Genomic DNA, 25,369 nt, shown 5'->3' with positions numbered 1-25,369 from the left:
ACTGCGCGAGCGTGGCGTCACGGCAAACATCGAGAAATCGTGTTATTTCGGCACAAGGGATCATCCCCAATCCTGAGAAATTGGAAGCAATAGCCCAATTGGCTGCTCCAAACTCTCGGAAGAGTTTACGTAGGTTCCTCGGAGTAATTAGCTTTTTTAACGATTCATACACATAAAGAAGTTAGGTACACCCCGGCTCTGTGTACTGGCAGAGAAGAACACGCCTTTTGTGTGGGAAGAGGTAGCCGATGGGGAATGCAGGAGTCTGAAGCAGGCACTCCTTGAGGCTCCAATTCTCGCCCATACCAATCTTGAACAGGACTTCTGCATGGCCACTGACTCCGGGAAGACGGGTCTTGGAGTCATGATCTTTCAAGACCATGAGCAGGATGGTCAGAGGATACACAAACCCACAGGTTTCGGAAGTCGTGTGCTCAGTAAGAGCGAGCAGGACTATTCTGTAACGGAACTGGAAGCTTTGGCGATAGTTTGGGGATTCCAAAAATTTCAGTACTTCTTGTTTGGCCGTCGAACTCGCGTGTATACGGACCATCGAGCGCTCGAATTCCTCCAAACAGCAAAGCTCACGCATGGACGACTGGCCCGGTGGATTGTGTTGTTACAAGAATTTAACTTTACGACCATTTATGTACCGGGGTCATCAAACGTCATCGCTGACATGTTGTCACGATCGCCAATTGGTGGAAATGACACCCAGCTACGGGAGAGAGATTACGAACCGTTTTCTCTCTAGTACATGAAGAAGGTGGCGTTTGAGAACTACGTGGCTGTTTCGATGAAAGATATTCAGAAAGAACAGGATAAGGATCCGCACCTGTTGACAATCAAACAAAAATATCGAGATAAGACACAAGTAGAGATTAGGCACCACTACTTGATGCTACATACTTGTAGTAATTGAGTTGACGTCGAAGTATGTAACGCTGACACCTTTGAAAAGGGCTACGGGTCTCAGTGTCAGTAAACCTTTGCGGCGAGATTTTTTAAAGCAAGTTGGGCGCGTCGACCATATTATATCTGACAACGGTCCTCAGTACATGTCAGAACAGTGGCAGGCAACCCTTCGGCAATACAATATAAAGCCTATTTACATCTCTAGGTACAAACCAAGTTGTAACCCCGCCGAACGAACGATGAAGGATTTGGGAGCGATGTGCCGCATGTACTGTTCGAGACGACATGAAACATGGGACGTCTTTCTTAAAGACTTTGAAGAGGCCACCAATGAAATGCCCCATAGCACCACACTTCTTCTCCCGGTGACAGTGCTTAAGAACACCTATCCGCCGGACAGAATTCGGGAGCTTGTAGATTTTCCCCCACGCCCAAGATTAAGACACAGAGAGGTTGTACGCCAGGCATTGCAAAACATTCAGGTGGCTGCAAACTCGCGTAAGGTGAGATCGGACAAGTCGGCAGTAGTGAGGACATTTTCGGTCAATGACAAAGTGTTGGTGAAATCTCACCGCTTGTCTAACAAACAGAAGAAAGTGTGCGAAAAGCTCTTCGCTCTGTATCATGGCCCTGTGCGGGTGCGGCGAATTCCCCATCCCAATGCCGTAGAACTAGAGAGTCTAAAAACCGGAAAGTCCTAGGGAGTGCACCATATCACACATGTGAAGCCCTATGTGGGATAGGATGAGGCGATGTTGTTCTGTTTTTGTAAATAATGTTAATGTTAGTTAGATGTTAGAAATATAATTGTTATGGTATGTTCTTGTGTGTATGTTGTTGTTTAGTAGCTAAGGGGAACATTTGGGCAAACATAGCCTACAGTTCTGTCCATAAGAAGTCAGCAATTTGTGGTTCAAGCGACGTTATAGTCGTCAGTAAATGTGCAGAATGTTGGGCAAACAATAGAGAAATTAGCGTTTACAGTAAAGCAGAAAAATGACTAGGTAGCTGAGTCTGTGGCGGACATTTTGACGAGCGAGCCCGTTGAAACAGACGAGAAAAATACAACGAGCGTTGGTTCAAGGGGTTACCGAACAGATTTTTCATGAAGCTATAGCGAGTTTTTTTATGCATTTTGTACCTACCAGCAGAGTCCGGGTGACGTGATCGGGGGAAGTATGTGTTGAGAGGGCTCTGCGCAGTTGCGAGAGTGGTGTTTTATTTGAGGTGGATGGGATAAGGCTCTGCGCGGTTACGAGAGCGGAGATCAACCCTAAAGAAGGGTACAGGGTGCTAAGCAAGGTAGAATAGTCTTATGAGAAATCGCAGGGGACCCATGACATGACGTGGTGTTGCATAGGAAGAAAGTTCCGAACAATTGGGCTTTCGAAAATAAAGTATGTCAGCAGAGAAAAAAAATGGTTCAAATGGCTCTGAGCACTATGGGACTTAACATCTACGGTCATCAGTCCCCTAGAAGTTAGAACTGCTTAAACCTAACTAACCTGAGGACATCACACAACACACAGTCATCACGAGGCAGAGAAAATCCCTGACCCCGCCGGGAATCGAACCCGGGAACCCGGGCGCGGGAAGCGAGAACGCTACCGCACGACCGCGAGCTGCGGACCAGCAGAGAAAAGTATTCTAAATAAAGTTAATATTGTACGGTTAATCGCTCTTTATGTTCATCAGGTCCAACCAGGCACAATTACACAAACAAATTTATGTGAAACCACATTGGCTTCCAGTTAAAGAGGAAATTTGGAATGAGAACTAAATCACAAAAAAAGGTTTTTGAAGTAAGAGCAAGGAAAAAAGGGTAACAATCACGACCGGCAAGAAATGGGAATAACTAAAATACTAATCAAGAAATGAGGCACAGTCCAGAGCTGGTGTCTGTGCTTTATTTTTTTGTTCACAGGAGGACCTTGGCGACATATATTCATGTGCACGAAGATCCTATATACCCTCATTCCTCTACCTGCATAATAATATTAACTTTGCATGTTTTGTTTAAATATATGTATATAAGAAATATATTTTTAACTGTTCAGGTGCTGAACAACATACAAACAACATACTATGGACATGAGACACCCGACAAAAAAATGTTTTTTATTTACAGTTTTGTAAAAAGAATGCTTGTTCATTCAATCACATCTGTAAATTGATTAATTATGATGTCTGTTAAGTTAGAAGAAACACTTAAGTATAGCTTTAGGCCATTCCTGTATACTTAGTTCACTCACAAAAAATGGTTCAAATGGCTCTGAGCACTATGGGACTTAACTGCTGTGGTCATCAGTCCCCTAGAACTCAGAACTACTTAAACCTAACTAACCTAATGACATCACACACATCCATGCCCGAGGCAGGATTCGAACCTGCGACCGTAGCGGTCGCGCGGTTCCAGACTGTAGCGGCTAGAACCGCTCGGCCACTCTGGCCGGCGTTCACCCATATTGTGAAGTCAAAAGGCTGCCATTTAGGTTAAGACAGGGTAAAATAAATCTATGTTGTATGTACCGATTGCAGATGAGGTGTGACTACCCAAGTGGGCACGGTATGCAGAGAAGCACTAGTGGCGAAATAACTGTGAGCACACACGGCCTTTGACCTGATGGAAAGCTGAACGGCAAACAGAGCAAGGGCAGTGCCAGACTGCAGTCAGCACCGAGACCGGTTCTGCCGAACGACACGGCCCACATAGGTATACGCGAGCGATGGGCGCTCCATGGAGATGGGGCCGACAGGTTCCTACTGTTCGGCTGTGGTAGCGGCGTCCGATATCGGCTAACAAGCGGTCAACAACTTGTAATCTGGTTAGAAGGACACGCGTGGATCACCCGAGGTGGGGCCAACTGCAGGGAAATTACGCGGTTACACTTGGTGAGAACAGTTGCATAGATCCACCTCTCGTCCCCAACTACACTCCTGGAAATGGAAAAAAGAACACGTTGACACCGGTGTGTCTGACCCACCATACTTGGTCCGGACACTGCGAGAGGGCTGTACAAGCAATGATCACACGCACGGCACAGCGGACACACCAGGAACCGCGGTGTTGGCCGTCGAATGGCGCTAGCTGCGCAGCATTTGTGCACCGCCGCCGTCAGTGTCAGCCAGTTTGCCGTGGCATACGGAGCTCCATCGCAGTCTTTAACACTGGTAGCATGCCGCGATAGCGTGGACGTGAACCGTATGTGCAGTTGACGGACTTTGAGCGAGGGCGTATAGTGGGCATGCGGAAGGCCGGGTGGACGTACCGCCGAATTGCTCAACACGTGGGACGTGAGGTCCCCACAGTACATCGATGTTGTCGCCAGTGGTCGGCGGAAGGTGCACGTGCCCGTCGACCTGGGACCGGACCGCAGCGACGCACGGATGCACGCCAAGACCGTAGGATCCTACGCAGTGCCGTAGGGGACCGCACCGCCACTTCCCAGCAAATTAGGGACACTGTTGCTCCTGGGGTATCGGCGAGGACCATTCGCAACCGTCTCCATGAAGCTGGGCTACGGTCCCGCACACCGTTAGGCCGTCTTCCGCTCACGCCCCAACATCGTGCAGCCCGCCTCCAGTGGTGTCGCGACAGGCGTGAATGGAGGGACGAATGGAGACGTGTCGTCTTCAGCGATGAGAGTCGCTTCTGCCTTGGTGCCAATGATGGTCGTATGCGTGTTTGGCGCCGTGCAGGTGAGCGCCACAATCAGGACTGCATACGACCGAGGCACACAGGGCCAACACCCGGCATCATGGTGTGGGGAGCGATCTCCTACACTGGCCGTACACCACTGGTGATCGTCGAGGGGACACTGAATAGTGCACGGTACATCCAAACCGTCATCGAACCCATCGTTCTACCATTCCTAGACCGGCAAGGGAACTTGCTGTTCCAAAAGGACAATGCACGTCCGCATGTATCCCGTGCCACCCAACGTGCTCTAGAAGGTGTAAGTCAACTACCCTGGCCAGCAAGATCTCCGGATCTGTCCCCCATTGAGCATGTTTGGGACTGGATGAAGCGTCGTCTCACGCGGTCTGCACGTCCAGCACGAACGCTGGTCCAACTGAGGCGCCAGGTGGAAATGGCATGGCAAGCCGTTCCACAGGACTACATCCAACATCTCTACGATCATCTCCATGGGAGACTAGCAGCCTGCATTGCTGCGAAAGGTGGATATACACTGTACTAGTGCCGACATTGTGCATGCTCTGTTGCCTGTGTCTATGTGCCTGTGGTTCTGTCAGTGTGATCATGTGATGTATCTGACCCCAGGAATGTGTCAATAAAGTTTCCCCTTCCTGGGACAATGAATTCACGGTGTTCTTATTTCAATTTCCAGGAGTGTATTGTCGGATCAGGCTGACTCCGTAATTATAGCGGTACCGTGAAGACGGGACTTAAGAAGAGGAGGTCTCTGCAGGAGCGGAGGCTTCCAGAAGAGTTAGAGATAGGGAATAAAGAAGGCGATGTGCCGCTATAGAGTCAGTCAAGAAGACGATGAGTAATTTATTGTTACCGTAAGACGAGGATGCAAGAAGTACGAGGGCGCCAAAAGAGAAACGATAACCGTGCCTTTCCTCCTATGAGCCCTGCATGTGTCCCAGCTAGCCAGAGCGCACAGGTTAACCGATAAACGCCACTGACGCCACGGCCGACAAATACACTACGCTGCGCCGACGAGCGCGACACGCCGCCGAACGTCTACGGCGGAGGTGCATGCCACTTATGTGCATTACAGCGGGCGTAGACGACACGGATGACGCCCCAGAACCCCGCCAACGCCTGGAAACGCAGTAGCTCTCTGCTAAATGGAGCGACTGCCACATCAGCAAACTGCAGCGTCCCATAAAAAAATCATTGTCACTCACTTTCCATAAATGAACTAGTGCCATTGCTTCTATTGTGCAAAACCCCAAGAACAGTCAGTGTCATTCTCCTGAAGAACTCTCTCAACAGAGATAATCTGTTCTTTTTTTTTTTTTTTTTTTTTTTGCTTTAAAAAAATAGTGAACAAAGTTCAGAACAATCATAAAGGGCCTGCGTTGAATTTTAATTGATTGATCTTAAATTTGCTTAATCATTCACTATTGAATCTTGGCGGTTGAAGTAACGTCATGTTTGTTCATTTAGATTTTTTTACGTGAGTCCTTGTCCTATTATACAGTTCTGGTGCAAATTAATATGTTTGATTTTGTTTTGTGTATTACATATTCGTGTGTTCATATTTAATGTTTTGTGTTGATGATATACGTTCGTAATTTTTGTACAACTAAGTGAAGGCATTGTTGCCATACTATTGCTTGCAAATTAACAAGAAATAGAGTAAATGCAGCGACCACAATAAACGTAAGTTGTCTTGTTTAAGCCAACTGTGTAGGGACAGTGACCATTGATAAAGTTTTTCATAACTAAATAATTATACTAATGAAGAATAAGGTCACATTTGTTTAGTTTCCTTTTGATATTAATATCATACAACAAAATAGTTTGTCAAGACAGGGAATTCATTTCCTGTTTAAGTGGTACCGCCAATTTGCTTAAAATATTAATTTCATGTCATTTTCACATTACTTATTTTATTTTATTTTGTATTTTCAACTTCAGTATTGGGCCTAGTGCCGTATTTTTAAAAGTAAAATTATTAATAAAAAGTATGGCAACTTGCTAACACCAATTTTATAGTTAATATGATGTTGTAATGTTCTGTGGAATGTATCTGTTGGTTGTGGTAATTAGGGATTCTCTCAGGGGGTACATCAGCGTATCCCAAGCGTAGGTGAGACATGTTGCTAGCGTTCAGATCGAAGTATTGTTACGCTGAGACTGCATTGCTGTAGTTCCATACAGGCTAAGCATTAGTGAATTTGTAAGGCGGCACGGGAACAAGTTCCCTTAAAGCAGTGTCGGTAAAACTAATGGTATTCAGTCATGCTTTTCAGAGATTTCCAAGTAATTCATGTCTCACAAAGATTGTATGGCTGTGTGATTAAGAAGGACGGCACGTGGGTAATATCTAGTCTCCACCTGTGCTGGGCAACACGTGGCGAAGACGGGAATTTCATTTGCCCAGGGCCGTTATGACCTACTCGATCACTGGGTAGATCTCAGTGGAGGGATTTCGGCGATGATAGAGCGTTCGACATTGGCCGAAACTGAGTATTCTTCCGCGGCGTTTTCGTACGCGTAGGAGACGAGAGAATTGTGGAGGAGGACTTCGCCTTCAGCCATCGAGCGGTACGGACTTGGAGACGGCGTCTTGGCCATCGTCTTCGAAGGGAGATATACGGTCTGTATCGCAGCATTGCACCAACGCGTGTTCCGTGCTGAGTTCTGCGGTTAGAGCTCTTTGTGTGCTCAGAAGCGAGATTTTCACCGACGCCTCATCACTTCCAACAACTTACCTAATATTCTCGATTTAGAAGTTATCCTCGCGAGGTGCCGAGTATTTATCAACGCAGCTGCCGGTAATAGGGGAGCGTAATTGCAAATTGTTAATGTGCCATTCTCAGGAGTGTGTGGGTGGACAAAGAGATTCACATTTTTTTTTTTTTTTTTTTTGTAAATTTTGTCAGTTGTGAGGTATATCAAATTAAAATGCCAATATTACGATCGAATTATCGACATCATTGCAGCTAGCATTTACCCTGTCCCAGTAAGCTTTACATGTACTCTAGTCACTGCACAGCTAGCCCAGACGGGAAGGAAAGAAGGTTTGCAGTCTTCTATATAAGCGACGGACTGATAAGTTTACAACACTACCCGCCTTCCCAACTTTACTTTGGCCAGTACCTCATCTCCTACTTTCAACACTTCACAGACGCTATCCTGCGAAACGAAAAAGACTAGCACTCCTGGAAGCAACCTGTGGGGACGGGTCGTCAGTAAATTTCCAAATTCTGTGTGTGATAGTTTACATGTTCAGAAAACATCTCTTGAAGTATTCAAATCGTAACAAGCGCTTTAACATTTCTGCTGTTGTACTAGCATTAGAGCAGCCAATGGATGCTGAAAGTCAACAGCAGGCCGAAGAGGTTATGCTACCGTCATTAAGTTCATCTCCAAATTCTGTGTGTGTGTATGTATGTGTGTGTGTGTGTGTGTGTGTGTGTGTGTGTGTGTGTGATAGTTTACATGTCCATAAAGCATTCTTGATGTATTCAGATCGTGACACGTGTGTATAAAGCTTTTGACCTCGCTATTGCGGGCCGAAATGCAGCAGGAATGTAAGTATATTTGTAATTTATTTATTTATTTATTTTATTTATCCATCCGTTGACAATAAATATTGTATGGATGTTGTCAAGCCATTTCAAAGAAATGGACACAAACAATATATACGTAAAAAAGTACAAAACAAAATAATACAATGAGGTTAATAATAATACAATGTAAGTAATATAGCCTATATACATTCCTGCTTGTTATTTTAAATGCATAGTCTGTTTTTCATAAGGCTTTAGTTTTGTCCTCCGTAAACGGCAAGTCCTTATATACACCACACTGCTTAAGTATATATTTACATCACACAACAGCTGTCCTTTAAGTATGTAATGTAATGAATGATTAGGTAATGAATGATTAGGTAGGGCCTACATATTGAGTATTTTCCATTTTGCCTTTATAAATATCATCAGAAAATATTTATTGAGCTACATAGTCATTTACACAATAAAAACATTGTTCTACTAGAAATTTTTTAAATTCTGTTTTAAATTTGTCATCATCTTCTAACTTCCTGATGTTGACTGGCAGTGCGTTGTACAGTTTTGCACCGATATGGCTCACATGCCTTTGTGTATTCGTTCTTTTTGTTCGCTGAGTATGGAGTGCTGCGCTATTACGGGTATTGTAGTTATGAAAGTCGGCATTTGTCTGAAAATCTGCAATGTGGGTCCTGACATACAATACACATTTGTATATGTATAATGATGGTATAGTAAGTATTCTAAGCTTTTTGAATATGGGTTTGCAGTGTGTCTGTGGATGACTGCGAGTTATTATTCGTATGGCCCTCTTCTGCAACAAAAAAATTTGTTTTAGGCGCCCTGTTGTGGAACCCCAAAATATTATTCCGTATGTGTCAAGAGATTGAAAATAGCCGAAATATGCCATTCTGGCACCCTCTGAGGTACAAACATTTGCAATAATTCTGAGAGCAAAACAGGCTGAATTAAGTTTCTGTGCAAGTTTTATTACGTGGTCATCAAAATTTAAGTTTTCATCCACATGAATCCCCAGCAATTTTGTGGATGTCACTCTGTCTAAGGCTTTGTCACCCCACACCAGATCAAGATTTACATTTTGACATCTTTTCCCAAACTGCATATAATTTGTTTTATTTACATTCAATGTGAGCCAAGAGTGGATGTGATTTAGTACTTTATCAGCAGTTGTTGGTAGCAACTGCTTTGGTGCACTTATTATCACACTAGTATCATCTGCAAATATTATTGCTTTGGCTGCATCATCTGAGGTGTGAAAATCATTTATATAGACAAGAAACAATATGGGCCCTAAGATGCTGCCTTGTGGTACTCCTATTTCTACATTTTTTGCCTCTGATACTGAATTTATTTTGTGGTTGGAGTAAGTTGATCTCAGTCCTACAACTTGTGTTCTGTTTTTTAGGTATGATTCAAACCATTTTTTTCCTATCCCCTGTATACCCAACGATTCCAATTTTTCTAAGAGAATGTCCTGGTTCACCATGTCAAAAGCTTTGGAGAGGTCTAAATTTACTCCTACTACACTATAATCTTTTTCCAGATTTTTGATTATTTGTTCAGTGTAGCACATTACTGCTGTTTCTGTATTTTTACGTGCTTGGAAGCCATGCTGATTTCTGTTAAGTAAATTATGGTCATTTAGATATGTGTTGATTGGTGCTTCATCAGTTTTTCTAATATTTTTGAAAATGCTGGGAGGAGAGATATTGGGCGATAGTTTTCTACCTTATACTTGTCGCCATTTTTAAACAATGGCTTCACTTTTGAAATTTTCAGCCGTTCTGGAAAAACTCCTTCATTGAATGATAAATTGGCTATGTGCGCAAAGGGCTTTGCGATTTGTGGTGGTGTCCTTGTTATGATTGACACAGGCACCTCATCTATGCCAGCCAACGTTTTGGGTTTCAAGCTTTGTATCACTTTCAACACTTCACTCTCATTTGTTGGCTCTACCCTCATCCTACAAGCTGTTTTTGGATATTCAGGTTTTTCTTCAATTGTAAATTTTAAGCTTAATGAAGTTGTTGCATTTATGAAACAATTGTTAATATAATTTGGCAAATTTTGTTTATTAATATTGACATTTTTTAAATTTTTGAGGCTAATGTCCTGGTTTTCAAAACTCTTCCCCGTTTCAGTCTTCACAATACCCCATATGGCTTTTGATTTGTTTTCAGACTGTCTTATAAAACTATCATTACTCATGAATTTTGCTTTAGCATTTACTTTTCTATATACCCTCTTGTAATTCCTGACATATTCTATGAATTGTGGGTCTGTGGATGTTTTCATTTTGGAAATTAGTCTCTTTAGAGTTCCACAGGAAGTTTTGATGCCAGATGTGATCCAAGAACTTGGCTTTGTATTACCATGTGACCTGATTTTTGACAGCTTTTTTGGAAAACACATTTCAAAATATCCTATGAAAATGGAAGAAAATGTGTTATATGCATCATTTGTATTTGTTAGGAATAGTACTTCTGCCCAAGCCTCATTAGTTAGCATATTTATGAATTCTACACAGTTCTCTGTAGAAAAATTTCTTTTATACATGGTGTTTTTCTCTCTTTCAGTGGCCTTGAAGGGATAATCCCAAATCAGTATTTGTCACTTCAACTTCTGTGCGTCCTACATTTGAAAATGTATTATCAAAAAGACTGACTGTATTATTTGTTATTCTTGTGGGTGTGTGTATGTGTGGAAGCAGGTTGAAACTACATAACAGATTTAGGAACTGATCTTTTTGCCTACTTTCACTCATAAGATTAATATTGAAGTCCCCACACGCAACTACAGAGGCTCTATCGGTGAACAGAGTGTTAAGCAATATTTCTAATTGGTTAAAGAATATGTCTGCATCACCAGTAGGTGGTCTGTATATTGCTATGACTATGACTTTTCCCTGTATTTCATTCAACTGCACAGCTGCAGCTTCAAAATGATTTTCCACACTCAATGATTCAGCTTCACACCTTCTTTTATAGCTGATACTTGGTTTGGTAAATATACAGACACCTCCATTTTTGGTATTTTTTCTACAATATTGGCTTGCCAACTTAAACGGATGAATATTAATGCTACTTAGTTCAAATCTTCTGCACCAATGCTCCACAGTGCACATGCAGTCAATATTTGCACTGTTCATAGCTACCTCAAGTTCTAATGATTTATTTCTAAGACAATGAATGTTTAAGTTTAGAATCTGCAGGTGATGAGGATGAGAACTGGTTACATTTGTGTTTACATTTTGTGGTGTCATACTCCGTTCCTTGCCCTGGCTAGGTACCAAAAATTCTCCAGAAGGACAGGTTTTCTGCACCTTGTAGGTCGTTCACTGGGATATGGTGAGTTGCTTGCTGCTGCTGCTGCTGGTGTAGCTCCCGGTGTCATTGATGCTGTCATTTCTGTTGTTGCTGTTGATGATGGTGTATCTGTTTCTGATACTTCAGGTGTTGGTTCTGTTGTTATTGATATGCTTCCTTGTGAACTGCTAGTACTTGGGGTGTTTTCTTGCAATGTCAGAACATTTTTTTTCATCGTGTACGTTTGTGTGATACATACATCCTTCATTAATAAACGTAAACATGGTCCGTAGTAGGTAGTAACGTGAATTTTATTTAATCGTACGATTGACTAATTTCGACTACTTGTCATTGTCATGTACCTGTAAAACCAACCTGGAAAAGCACTCTTGTAAGAAATTTGTGCAGTAATGATTTATCTTAATGTGAGGTGTGTAAAGTGTTATTTATACACGGTGATGTATGCAGACAGTGACAAGTAGTTGAAATTACCTAATTTCACGATTAAATAAAAGTCACATTACAGGGTACTACGGACCATGTTTACATTTATTAAGCATCTGGAGGATGTGGGTCCCCACAAATAAAAAAATAAAAAAAATGTTCAGGAGAAGAATCTACCAGGGGTGCACACAGAGGATGATGACCAGAAGTCATCACTTTCATGTGGCATGAACTTTCATTTTTTTGCGTAGTTATGTATGACCAGTATCTCGCTGTAAGCAAATTCAGTTGTTGTTGTTGTGTCTTATAATCAATGCCTTGTTGTAGACTACTTTCGTGACATGGATAAATGGCACCACAACAATTCTGGTGAGCGTGCATGAGGTGGCAGCTGCTGAGAACACTGAAAGGCAACGACATCTCGCCCTTTTCAATGAGGAGGGAGAACTAGCAGAAAGATCGACTGAACTGCCTAACCCTGGGACCCAGAATGTAAAAGGTGATTATAATGCAAACGTCATCGTTACAGCGTACAATTTTTATTATTATTCTGGAATGCTGATACACTTAACTGTTTTTATTTGTTTACAGCATATATTAAAAAATCTTGAGGGCTGCACTTAACTTTTGTGGTGTAACCAACACCGCCACCACAACAGTTTACTGTGGCACGGGTGTCCAGAGCTGTGATTGTGGGGGCAGGCACCAACCACTCACCTGAGCGTCGTACACTGCCGGCAGAGCACGGCTCGCAGTTGCTCAAGAGGCACCGGAACCAGTTGCGGCCGCTGCAGTGCCGGCCCCCGCACTATCGCGTACCCTCTGGTGTTCATGGGTGGTTCAGTCAGAGGACGAAGAAGAGCAACCATCTTCCCCACCCGTCCTCTCTGCCCTCACCTGCACCTATTCCGGCTCCGACTGTTCGCCCTCGTCGGCAGCGAAAAGTATGTGTACCTCGGCGCATACCACACACCCTAGAAGACGCCTCCTCCCCAAGGCCGTGATCCACCAAGTGGACACAGTCCTCAGCTTCCTCTATACATAGTGATAATGAACCTGTGGCTAGGGGTAGTGCCCTGGCCCGTCCTGATACGGACTTCAGGCTAACAGCGTCATGACCCCTCTAGAATACTATGCAGTTCCTAGGGCCTTTGACGGGTGCATCTCGTTCACTAGAGTTGAGAATCCGGCCATGGCGTATCGCGACCCAGTCAGGTTTCTAGAAGTATGCTTCCCAGTGCTGGAGGCAGAGCTCCCTATAGTCCTAGATGATCCGAGATTTAATTCCATTAAATGTAACGCAATACTCTGCTGCGAGCTGACTCATCCTCCCAAACAGCAGGATGCAGCTGAGGAGAAAAGCATGCCCTACATCTGGGGTGATAATGGCGTTATATTTCAGAGCACATCAATAGCCGAGTGGTATCGTGAAACCACCTTAGGTGCTATACTGGCCTGGTTTTCCGTGACGTAAGTAAGACGGTCAAATAAAGCACTCAGACAAATCACACACCTCGCCATCCATATTCATGTTTATGATCCGTTAAACAACAAGCTTCTTAAGGATATAGCTGATAAGAAGGCATCTATTAATGCTCAAAATTAAAAGGATAATGCTTGTTTTGCATGGTCAATCCTGGCTTCCGAAAGAAAAATTAAATAGAATCCAGAGCGCACATCTCGATACAAAATAGGCCTTAACATACGTGTGTGTTATAACTTTGACGGTATCGAGTTCTCGTAAGGCTTCAGGACATACCTAAATTTGAGGCACGAATTCCCAGAAAATCAGTTCATATTTATGGCCTGAAAAGCAGAAAAGAGAGCCAGATGACGCTGATAATGATGATGATGATGATGATGATGGTGATAATCGGCAACAGAGGCAGGACAAGCATACTGTAGTTCGAACACTTCATATTCCGAAACATAAAGATGAGCACCATCTTCATGTACACACGCTGCTCTTCTCTGAAGGTGATAATCAACATTACTCAAGGATGAAAGACATGTCCCGTCTCCTTAACTCCCAAATAAATAAAAACAGTTGTAAACAGTACATTTGCTTCTGGTATCTAAATTCATTTTCAGAAGAAAGGTGAATATAAAAAGAGATCTGGAGGACTATGTATCCAAGGAACTGGTACGTGTTGTCATGCCTTCAAACGAAAACAAGTTCGTTAAATTCAAGAATGCTCACCACCACGAACGATGTCCGTTTGTTGTATACACTGACTTCGAATGTCTCGTTGCTCCTATCACCTGCTGTGAAGGGAACCCCTTCGCCTCACATACAACCTTCACGCAAAAACATGGACCGTATGCGGCAGCGTACCAACTTGAATGCTCATGCGACTTAAGTCTTAAACGCTATGAATCATATTTTGGGGATAACCCTGCGGTTTTGTTGCTCACTGAGCTTGAAAAACTCTCATGGGATGTTGATAGGTTTTACAGCAACAACATCCCCGTTACCGAATCAGAGGAGGACAACAATTATACAATGCTGCGGTTAACTGTCATATTTGTGGGCTGCAGTTAGATAGAAAAGCTGAAACTCCTGTAACCTTACGGGGAAGTTCCGTGCTGCAGCTCACAATGTATGCAATTTGAAGTACCAGTTACAATGACACACATCCATCTTCTTTTATAATTTAAGCTGGTATGACGCTCTCTTTTTAGTTGAGAAAATGGATAATTTCGCTACAAAGAAAGATTAGTGTCTTGCCTGAGAATGTAGAGAAGTATATTTCTCTCTACATCCATTTTCTCAGAGATGGTTGTGGGACTCGGCTATTCAGTATAGAAGGTCAAATCAAACATCTTTCAGCCGTATAATTTCCAAACTGTTAATTTATTGGGCCACCAGTTTCGGCGATATATTACGCCATCTTCATACTCTCTGACCGACATGTAGGAAGATTCTAACCTCGGTTCCGATCAAAATAAGGGGCAAACATTCAAAGACTGTTATCTGTAGATTTCTGTTTGATACAGCGATCACTTCTGCCGACTCTTGGAACATATCACCGAAACTGACAGCCTAATAAAGTAACAGTCTGGAAATGAGACGGCTGAAAGGTGTTTGATTTGATATTAAGTAGATTTCTTTCTCGAAACGAATAACGCAAAAAACTACACTCAGCTTCCAGAATGAGATTTTCACTCTGCAGCGGAGTGTGTGCTGATATGAAACTTCCTGGCAAATTAAAACTGTTTGCCGGACCGAGACTCAAACTGGAGTTTACAATCCCCTTCCTTGACTCTTTACATTTCATGCAGACTTCAGAAACTTGTTGACACTCTACCTCCGGAAGATACGTATATCACCTGGTCTGCATACACCAATGAGGAAAAGTTTCAGCTTGTGATTAGGAAAGGAGTTTTCCCTTATGAGTATCTGCATAGTAAGGCAAAACTCTACAAAACCACGCTGCCCGATATATGTGCATTTACCAGTACTCTCACAGGTGATGCCATAACAAGTGCAGATTATGAGCATGCCATGAATGGCTGGCGGGAATCCAGTATTCTCAATTTGGGTGAATACGAAAGGCTATACATGGTCACCGACGTGCAATTGCCTGAGGCTGTTTTTCAAAAGTTCTGGAGTGTATGCATGGGCATGTATTCTCTGGACCATGCCTTTTATTACACTGCACCTGCGTTGTCCTGGGTCTCGATGCTCAAGAAAACGAGCACCTAACTTTTGACAAAAGCTGATATGCTTCTTTTCGTAGAGGGAGACCAAGAGATGAATACACTTAACAGATTCAGAAGGATGTAGGTTGCATTAGGTACTGGGAGATGAAGAAGCTTGCACGGGATAGAGTAGCATGGAGAGCTGCATCAAACCAGTCTCTGGACTGAAGACCACAACAACACCATCGATGACCCGTCTTAGTACAAGGTAAAGGTCCTAAGTAATCAATATAGAGCTTGTGCATAGGACAGGACTCTCGTTCAGAACTCAACAAACCCTGTTGAAAAGCACTCTTGGATTTGGCTCTATTACACAAGCTGCATTGGGATATCATCTCTCTCACATCCCGGTCAATGGAGGGCCAAGTTAAATGCTCCTTGATCTTTTGGAGAGTCTTATAAGTACCTAAATGGCCACCCACCAACGAATCATGAAAATAACGAAAAACCGGACGCACCTAAGTTACAGGCAAACTGATCTTGCACTGCTTAGCATCGCCCTCCCTCTTACAGAGAATACCACTCTTAACAATACACTCAATCGACAGCTCTCCTACCAACACACGTTGCTTAATGGTTGCCCAAACAGGGTCCTGATCCTAATGCTGAGCAACATCTTCAAACAAGAGGGGAATTTCGCCCAGCACCATACAGTTAAGACTGTCTCCCTCTACCTGCTGGATTCTCTCACTAGGTGTAGTTTCGGCGAACATCCGGCTGAGGACATCCGCAAGGATATTTTCAGAGCCCTTCACAGGTTTAACTTCCAACTAAAATGCCCAAATGTGTACTGCCCACATGGCAATACGGCAAGTTTTACGTGACCCAGCCAACACCCAGCTCAAAGCCTGATTGTCAGTTTTTAATTGGAAAACCCGATGTTCAAGGTACAAGCGGTACTTCTCGAATGCAAATAAAACGGCCAAAGCCTCGCACTCGTAGACAGCGTACTTAAGTTCAACATCAATTAACCGACGAGTGCAAGGTGCAAATATCGATATTAACCGCTGCTGCCACTCGTGGAGAGATGATAACAGCATAATCGTGATAACCGCGGGAGACTAAACACGGAATAGCAATCAAGGTTTAATCCAACGCATAACATGAGGCAGCCAAGGCTCAGGTTAGTTTGATAGTTAGAATAAAATATCATCCATCGTTTTGTTGAATATTGCTTTCTGTTGATTCTGCCAAATCTCATACTGGTTTAAGGTGTAGGATTTAGAAGGGAATCTTGATGTCTTCTATCCTCATCTTGGGACCCTTTCTTCTCTTCGTTACTTGCTGTCTCTTCATGTCTTCTTTCTTTGAACTTGCAGCTTCTTGGGCATAATGATAGGATATGTCATTCAGCAAAAGTATTCGGAATGACTAGCAGTAATGTTGTTATGAGGTATGGTCAAGTCTGAATAGATAATTTCTGAAGTGATATATCTGTTTTCGCCGGCCGGAGTGGCCGTGCGGTTATAGCCGCTACAGTCTGGAACCGCGTGACCGCTACGGTCGCATGTTCGAATCCTGCCTCGGGCATGGATGTGTGTGATGTCCTTCGGTTGGTTAGGTTTAAGTAGTTCTAAGTTCTAGGGGACTGATGACCACAGTAGTTAAGTCCCATAGTACTCAGAGCCATTTGAACCATTTGATATATCTGTTTTCAGTTATCAGCTTCTCCATCTGGAATATTGAGAGAAATATTCTGTGTTTATTTTGCCAGGCGCTTGTAATAATGAGCAGTTGCACACGGTTTTCTACTGAATGTCGCTGCTGATGGGTTCGCTTGGCCTTCCTCGCAAGTGGACGGCCTCTGTGTCCCTTGCTGCTATGGAGTTTTCTCGTCCTCTCGCTATTGGGGTGAAGCATGGGACAATATTCTTCAAAGTACACATGGCTCAGTCTCCACACTAATGTGAAGTGTGAGACAGCAAATTCCTTATTCTGTCTTCGGTTTGTCGTCAATGCCCTATTGTGCAATCATATAAACTCTCACACTCAGACCGTTTGTAGCTACCCGTCAACTTTCGCTTCTGTCGTTAGCTTGGCTCCCTTCCTCAGACGATTGTAGCAACGTTGTGTTGCATTCCTTCTTTGTTTCATTTGTTTTACAATAACTTTTGCTTTGTACTATTACTTACAAGTTTTTTTATTTAAATTTCCTATGAGCTTTACATTTCAACATTTACATGAATAACACAAAATGAACGTTTAAATAGTTTTCTTTCAGTACTTCACAGAAAAAATTAAAATATTGAACTATATCTCTGACACATTAAGTTACTTCATTTTATAACAGTTCCTTTACTTCTTGAATGAGCATGGATTGATGATGTGTATGTTAGTGAATTAGCACACCATGCATTTAGTTTTCTTTTCTTTTTTTCTAACCTACTTTGATGATTTAAGTGATTAGTATTATCGTACCTATATTTGAATATTCACATGTTTGTAGCTCAACGTGTCTGCCACTTGAGATCTGCTGCTACCTGAAACATATCTACATTCTTTCGCTGTATCATCTGTGATCCATTTATATTTTAGTTTTCATGGCTAGTTGTCTTTGACCACTGTAAGAATTATCATTCATCATAAGCCTTAAGTTGGCTGATGTGATGTAGACCTATATTTTTTCTCATTCTTGGGTCCACCAGTTCTACTGCATTTGCATGAACTAGTGTAGTAATTAACATGGGTCCCTTATAAACTGGATAAAATTTATGTCAAACCCGTTTTCCTTCATTAGATAATAAGTGAGTTCTAACAAGAGCTGACTGTCCCACAGTGAATATCCATGTGGACGCACCTCTGTCTGCTCTGAGCTTCCTTTTTGTAGCTGCTCGTTCAATGTTTTTAAGTGCCAATTTTATTATCTGCTGGTATGACGGTCTTCTGGATGGGGGGAACTGTACAACTTCTCTTACCCTATCCAATGGTCTTTTATTTTTGAGCACTGTGACTGATAGTAATCGTCTAGTACTGTGCGGCATTTCGTTAATAATAGTCTGTAAATTATGTAAATTGGCATCCCATGTGGTATGTCGTGAACTACAGTACAGATGACACCATGTTCCAATATCCTTCATTGTTCGCTCTGCACAATTGGCGCTTGGGTTGTTGCTAGATATGAATATGGGTTTAATTTTATGTCTTTTTAAAGTAGCCAACCAAGGATAGATCTATATTGTGGCCCATTATCTTAAATTAACTTTTCTACAAGCCCTACCTGCTGGTGGAAATCATGTTGTAGTGCTTTACTGATCGCAAGACCAGCTGCGCATTTCATAGTGGTCAAAGTGAAATACTTTGACGTTAACTCTAAAACTACAAAGATAAACGTGTTTCCATTCCTTGCCCTTGGTAATGGTCCCATCAAACCTGTTGCTGCTAGATGTTTGAACTTTTTCGGTATTATGGGTGACAATGGTGGTCTAGTCTTTAAAGTAACATGTTTTGCACGTTGGCAATCCTTACATTTATTGAGTACTTTCCGAATACGTCTTTCCATGTTGGGGAAATGTGCGGTCTCTTTAAGTTTCATACAACATTTCTTCGCCCCAAAGTGCCCATTACTTAAGTGAGTGTACTACATATACTTGTTCACGAGCTCATCAGGAACACATAGTGTCCATAAACTTGTACCTGGGTCCAGTCTGTAGAACAACACTTCATTCTTCAGCTATTAATGCTGATGGATGCCAACCGAGTTCTTGTCTTTTCACTTATGTTTGACCCTTAACACCTCTGGGTCTTTGTTCAGTTCGTTTGAAATTTTTGGGAAAGCTGTTGTTTTATAGTTTTCAAAACTCCTTTTATGTAATATATATCAATTTCGTCTTCATCTAGAGTTTGGGGAGACGTGCTTCCCATTTTTAAATTGTCCAACTTTAGTCTCGCTGCTTCTAGATCAGCTTCTAAAGTAACCAATCTAGATTTTAAATCCTCATATTCACACCTTGCTACTTCCTTTAAGCTTGTCTGCTCGTCACAGATCTGTGTAATCGTGTTTAATTTGGATTTTAGAGCCTGGCAAGTATTCTTCAAGTGTGACAGTACTTCACACTTAGATTCTGGGAGTCGTCAGATTCTGCGTTACGTGTGTCTGTACGCGCAAGCTGATTCAACCCGTTATCATATTTGTTATCTGCCATTGAGAGTTGCAGATTCAAATTTTCAACTGCGTCGTCATTTATTACGACGCCGTTTTCTGTGTCTGGTGTGATGATTACATACTCGCGGTAACACTGCCGTACTATTTCCTCGTGTGTGCTGAAATTGTATACATTTTAAACTGATTTATCAGACTGTTCACGTATAATCTAGTTCGCTTTACGATCCCGACGGGATATTTTCCCTGTCATTTTCCTCTCCATTACTAACTTGTTCTTCCCGATTTTGTTCGATTCTCGCAGTCCACAATGCTTCAGACTCTTTCTGCTTTTCTTTGTGGAAGAATTTTAGTAGATCCTGTAGTGTGTCCAACTTTTGATCAGGTGTACTTATCCGTACTTTCTTCTATTTTCTGTGACCTGAATAAGCCGTATTTTGTCGGTTAATACTATAGTCTTGAACAATCGTAGCGACACAGGTAACAGTAGGATGTGTATTAGCCTGCAGAAAATCATATTTCGTCGGTGCAGAATCAAACATCTGCGCCATGTACATTAATGCTTTGTTATAATCAAATGGTTCATTACTAGGTAATGCTGGAAGTTCATCCTCATCGTCTCTTTCAGTCCAACTTATCTCGTCCCAACACTTCAGTTGTGACTTCCTCCCTATTTGTAGTATCTGTGCAGATACCTTTGATGATCTTTCTGTCGTTCCTGTTTCCAATTCCGACTTTTGTACTTTACACCTTAACCTATTTATTTCTGCAGACGCCTTGTCATCCGTTTCTGCAGAAAGTGTGTTATCTGCTTGAACTCCTGCAACGCCTAACGTCAGTCAATCCTCACGCTTCCCAGGATTTGGTGGTCGTAATTTAGCCTCCCTCTGCGGTTAGTTTCTCCGGTAATTACTCGAAATATTTGCCTGTGGCTGCGTTCTCACACCACATCCCCATCTGCTTTCTCTCTATGGACCTGGAGATCGCTGATTAAAGTCAGTCTGTCGGTTATCCTGAGTTCTCCAGTTTACATTCCTGTTTTCGTCTATATTACGCCTGTTCCAGCCACTATTAAAACCATATCCATTACGCTGCGGTCTAGTGTTTCCACTACTCCCATTTTCATAATTATTTCTATTTCGTCCAAAATTCAATCCCAATACTAGCCTACCATCGCAACCATTATTGTTATTCTCTTTACTATTACTTGTTCTATCAGAATTACTCTGTCCTGAATCGCAACGTCTTTGAGCGTCGTTTTCACACATGAATTCTACTTCTTTCAAAACACCTTTGAAATTTTCTACATTATCGCCCCCACATCCTATCAAGGCTTGTTGATACTTCATTGGCAGTTTCGTTTTGCATGTTTGAATCAATTCACCGTCACTATATGAGTTATCTAAGTATTGGTTCATTTTAGCCAAATAATCTCACTGATGTTTTCTCACGCGAATTTTCGAATGAGACATTTTGTAATAATCCACATTTTATTCTTGATACAAAGGCAGCTCTAAACGAATCATATGAATCGCAAGTTTCTGTTATCTTCTGCATAGTTTCAGCAATACTTCCCTTCACACGTGCGCAAATAAAATCTAACTTATGTTTCAGTGGCCAATGTGTCGGTATTACTAATTTAAATTGGTCAATAAATGTGCGGGGGTGGAGAATATTTGCGTTTTCCATATAGTGCTGGTATTTCCGCACTGTGACAAAGTTGTTATCATCAAAACCTCTAGCATCTCTCTGTGATGTATCTGCTGAGTTTTGAAGACTGTAATTCTGTCCTTGGTTTCCGTCAAATCAACGCGACCGTGTGTAACTTGGTTCATTCTGTGACATTTGTGTCATAGAATCACTAGCAGGTCTCATTGTGCAATATGCGTGCATAATGATCACTACCGGCTATGTATCTTGACGTGTAAGCGATTCTGGCTCGTTAGATACCGTACTGTAACCCGTCGGTATTCGTCCTACGGGTTGAGACGTTACATAATGCGTCATTATGGTTTGATCAGCGCATGTTACGGTTTTTGGCTTGACGTACTAAACCTCGCTGCAAACCACGCTCTTGAACTGGCATCGACATGTGCCTTTCCGTCTTACGTCACACGAAATTTCGCGAACCCTTTCTATCGTATGATCTGCGACTGTTGATTTTGCAGTATTCACAGTGGTATCTACCGACACCAAAGTGGATTCTGTCATCGTGTGCGACTCCTCAGTAACGCTTTCTACGTCACCACGACTTTCGATCGAAAGTAAAACTTCCGATCCCAGCCGTTGAAATTGGTGTTTTTCTCTTTTATTTTTAAAATACGAGCATTGAATTTCTTTAATGCTGCTTTTGTCGTTATTTTGTGAGACGTCGTCTCAGCAATAACATGTTTCGCCTTCGTCGTCGCCTTGATGGCAAAAGCTTCGGCCTGTTGTTTAACCTTTTTGACACTTTGTTGCGTATTTTCACGCAACGTAACCGTGCCTGTTTGGACTGTGTCAATGTCTGTTCTCAATTGTTTGTGCCATAACGAGCGTTTGAATCGTGATTTGCGCTTCCTTAGCTTCAGTTCGCATTTGATCTAATTGGCCTTAAATATTATCACGTGTTTTTTGTATTTCCTTGTTAGTTGCTTTCAGCCCCAGTGTCCCTTCTAATTCTTTTTGCTTGTGTTATGCGCCCCTCTATACGCTTTTCTCATTTCTGAGAGTGTTGTAATAAACGCTGCAACATTTCAAATATGTTGGCGTTTTCGCCTACACCATTTTCGCCAGTTGCCATCAAATACAACTGTTCTCTATCTCGTTTTTCGTGAACCTTTTCCTTCACATCCAAAAATAGTGTAGGAGCACTAACACTCGTTCTTTCATACATTTGCAAGCCTGACTGATTTAATACCACCCCAAAATATCATCCACTGTACTATATTCAATATTTGAACCCGTTTTCTCGTCTTTTGGTTGCTGGAGTTGAGTCAGGACTCAACATAACCCGATTCAACAACGTGGTGCACCAGCAAATAATAAATACATGAATACACTGCTATCTACAATGACTACACATTTGAGCCGCATTTATATTTACATTTTTTGCTCCATTTTTCGTCAGCTTATTGTTTGGGAGGTTTAAGTGTTTTGCACTTATCAAAAGCAAACCCTCAATCTATCCAACGCTGTGGTCGAGCGGTTCTAGACGCTTCAGTCCGGAACTGCACTGCTGCTATAGTTGCAGGTTCGAATCCTGCCTCAGGCATGGATGCATGTGATGTCCTTAGGTTATTTAGGTTTAAGTAGTTCTAAGTCTAAGGGACTGATGACCACCGATGTTAAGTTCCATAGTGCTTAGAGCCATTTGAACCATTTTAATTTCGTATCGTGGCATCTCAACTTTGTATCCGCGCAGTGAGTGTACTAATGTGTGCAAACTTAGCTTACTACTTAGTGTGCAAAAGGACAAAAGATCTGAACTGTCTTCTCAAGCCCAGGATGTCAGACAGACATTCCTAATAAATATGATCCTGGCCCTGTAAGGCACCTAATATCAGGTGCAGATCATAACAAAAATCATTAGAAATGCTACTGTCATGTACCTAGAATGCATGAATTAATAAAAGTGAAAGTTTGGGGTCTATTCTAGGAAGACAGAAAACAGCTATTCCCTTTTTTTTATTCTACATATAATTTATCAACTGTTGCTTTAATTGGTGAAGTGATAAACAAGAATAATGTTCGATTACTTTTGACACTCAATAGCAAAAAAATTAATTCTTGGACTTATTGAAATGACCCTTATTGAAATCGTTATCTCTACACATAATTTTTTTTATCACAGGAAAGAATGATTATTGAAATTCCTCATCAGATCATTTAAATCTACATTGTCATAGCTGGTCAATGCATTGAGTTGGTGGAGAGTAAATTTACCTTTTGAACCAACAAAAAAACTCTCATGTTCTCAATGTGAGGGTAGGTTAGTATCCTAGCTTTTGATATTCAATGGTCAAAGTGTATGCAAGTTGGAGTGAGCAAAATCCTGACTCAACATTTACTTTACCAAGCGGCATCTGCAATGGCGTTATCACCGTGTTGGATGTGAAACGCTAATTCCCTACTCTGGTCTTAATTGAATTCACCCATATATTTAAAAATCCGCCTCAGTTGCAAAAATTTTCTGGACCTTAGCCAGGTTTCGGCTCCAATAATCTAGCCTTCTTCAGAAGCATAAAATTACTAGAACATGCCAGTGTAAGGCACAGTCAACATTAAAAATTAAAACCTATAGTACTGTGAGGCAACGGCCTTGCCGCAGTGGATACACCGGTTCCTGTCAGATCACCGAAGTTAAGCGCTGTCGGGCGTGGCTGGCATTTGGATGGGTGACCATCCAGGCTGCCACGTGCTGTTGCCATTTTTCGGGGTGCACTCAGCCTCGTGAGGCCAATTGAGGAGGTACTCGATCGAATAGTAGCGGCTCCGGTCAAAGAAAACCGTCGTAACGACCAGGAGAGTGGTGTGCTGACCAAACGCCCCTCCTATCTGCATCCTCAGCTGAGGATGACACGACGGCCGGATGGTCCCGATGGGCCACTTGGGGCCTGATGACGGAGAGCCTATAGTACTGTGGTACCATATCGAATTCAAACTACTTAACTGAAGTCCAGCCCTGGCATCACGTCACCCCGCGTTCGGTTGGGAGTGGCAACTACGTTTTAATTCGACGTGGTATCATGGTACTATAGGTTTTAATTTCTAATGTTGGCTGTGCCTTACTCTGGCACGTTGTAGTAATTTTATGCTTCTGAAGAAGGCTGGATTATTCTAGCTGAAACCTGGGTATAGACCAGAAAAATTTCGCAACTGAGGCGGATTATTCAATATATTAGTCTATCAAAGTTGCTGACAGGGCTGCAACATGCTAAAAATTCTTTGAATTCACTCAGTCGCAACTTTCCTGCGTTCTGTAGAACATTACTCTTTCACTAGTGGAAATAATAGCTATTGCACACTAGCTATGGGTTGGAGCGACGTGCACAATTTCTTTGCTTCGAAAATTTCTCACAGGAATAATTAACTACCGCTTGCTATCTGTCGCCGTGATACATGAAGTGTATCGTCCTCACTTCGAAGAAGGCAAAGCTCTCAACGCCCTAGCCAATTTCCTCTAACTTGTGCAGTCAGTCTCAAGGCAAGAGAGTGAGAGATATAGCCTTAACGTGTTAAAATGCTTTTATATAATGGGGATCTCCCCACTGTGTTGCGTCTGCATTGTCAAGTACGCATCAGCCAATCACTGTCTCGCTAGAGGTGAATACATTTTTATTTATCTTGCTGGGTCGCAGTCTAGCCCTGTTAATGACATGCAATCACTTACCCTCGGTTCCAGCCTTATAATGTGTTGGCTGAGTGGATCAAGTTCGAATACCAAAACTCAAATAAAATTAAAAAGAAAACAGAAGAAACGCACTTGAAGTAGATCGGTAGTGCCTGATGGCACTCCTGTCGTAAAGCTTAGTATGGACAGATTCATTGTTTAGACTCTGCAGCAATTTTGTGCCACAGACGCTTTACGGCAGACTTTTTCGCCCCTCCATCCGAAGAATCGTAATCACATCTATATTTGATTCGAGGAAAGCAGATACCGGTAGCTGACAGTTGAGTCCTCGGCTGCGAT

At 42.3% G+C, this 25,369-nt stretch overlaps 1 pseudogene; it reads left to right on the top strand.

Moving 5' to 3' along the window:
- Positions 1-23,988: 23,988 nt before the first annotated feature.
- On the top strand, positions 23,989-24,106 carry LOC124614190 (annotated as a pseudogene).
- Positions 24,107-25,369: the final 1,263 nt, after the last annotated feature.

This window comes from Schistocerca americana, chromosome 4 (genome assembly GCF_021461395.2).
Source record: "Schistocerca americana isolate TAMUIC-IGC-003095 chromosome 4, iqSchAmer2.1, whole genome shotgun sequence".
NCBI lineage: Eukaryota > Metazoa > Arthropoda > Insecta > Orthoptera > Acrididae > Schistocerca > Schistocerca americana.
This window is presented reverse-complemented; position numbering and strand designations above follow the sequence as displayed.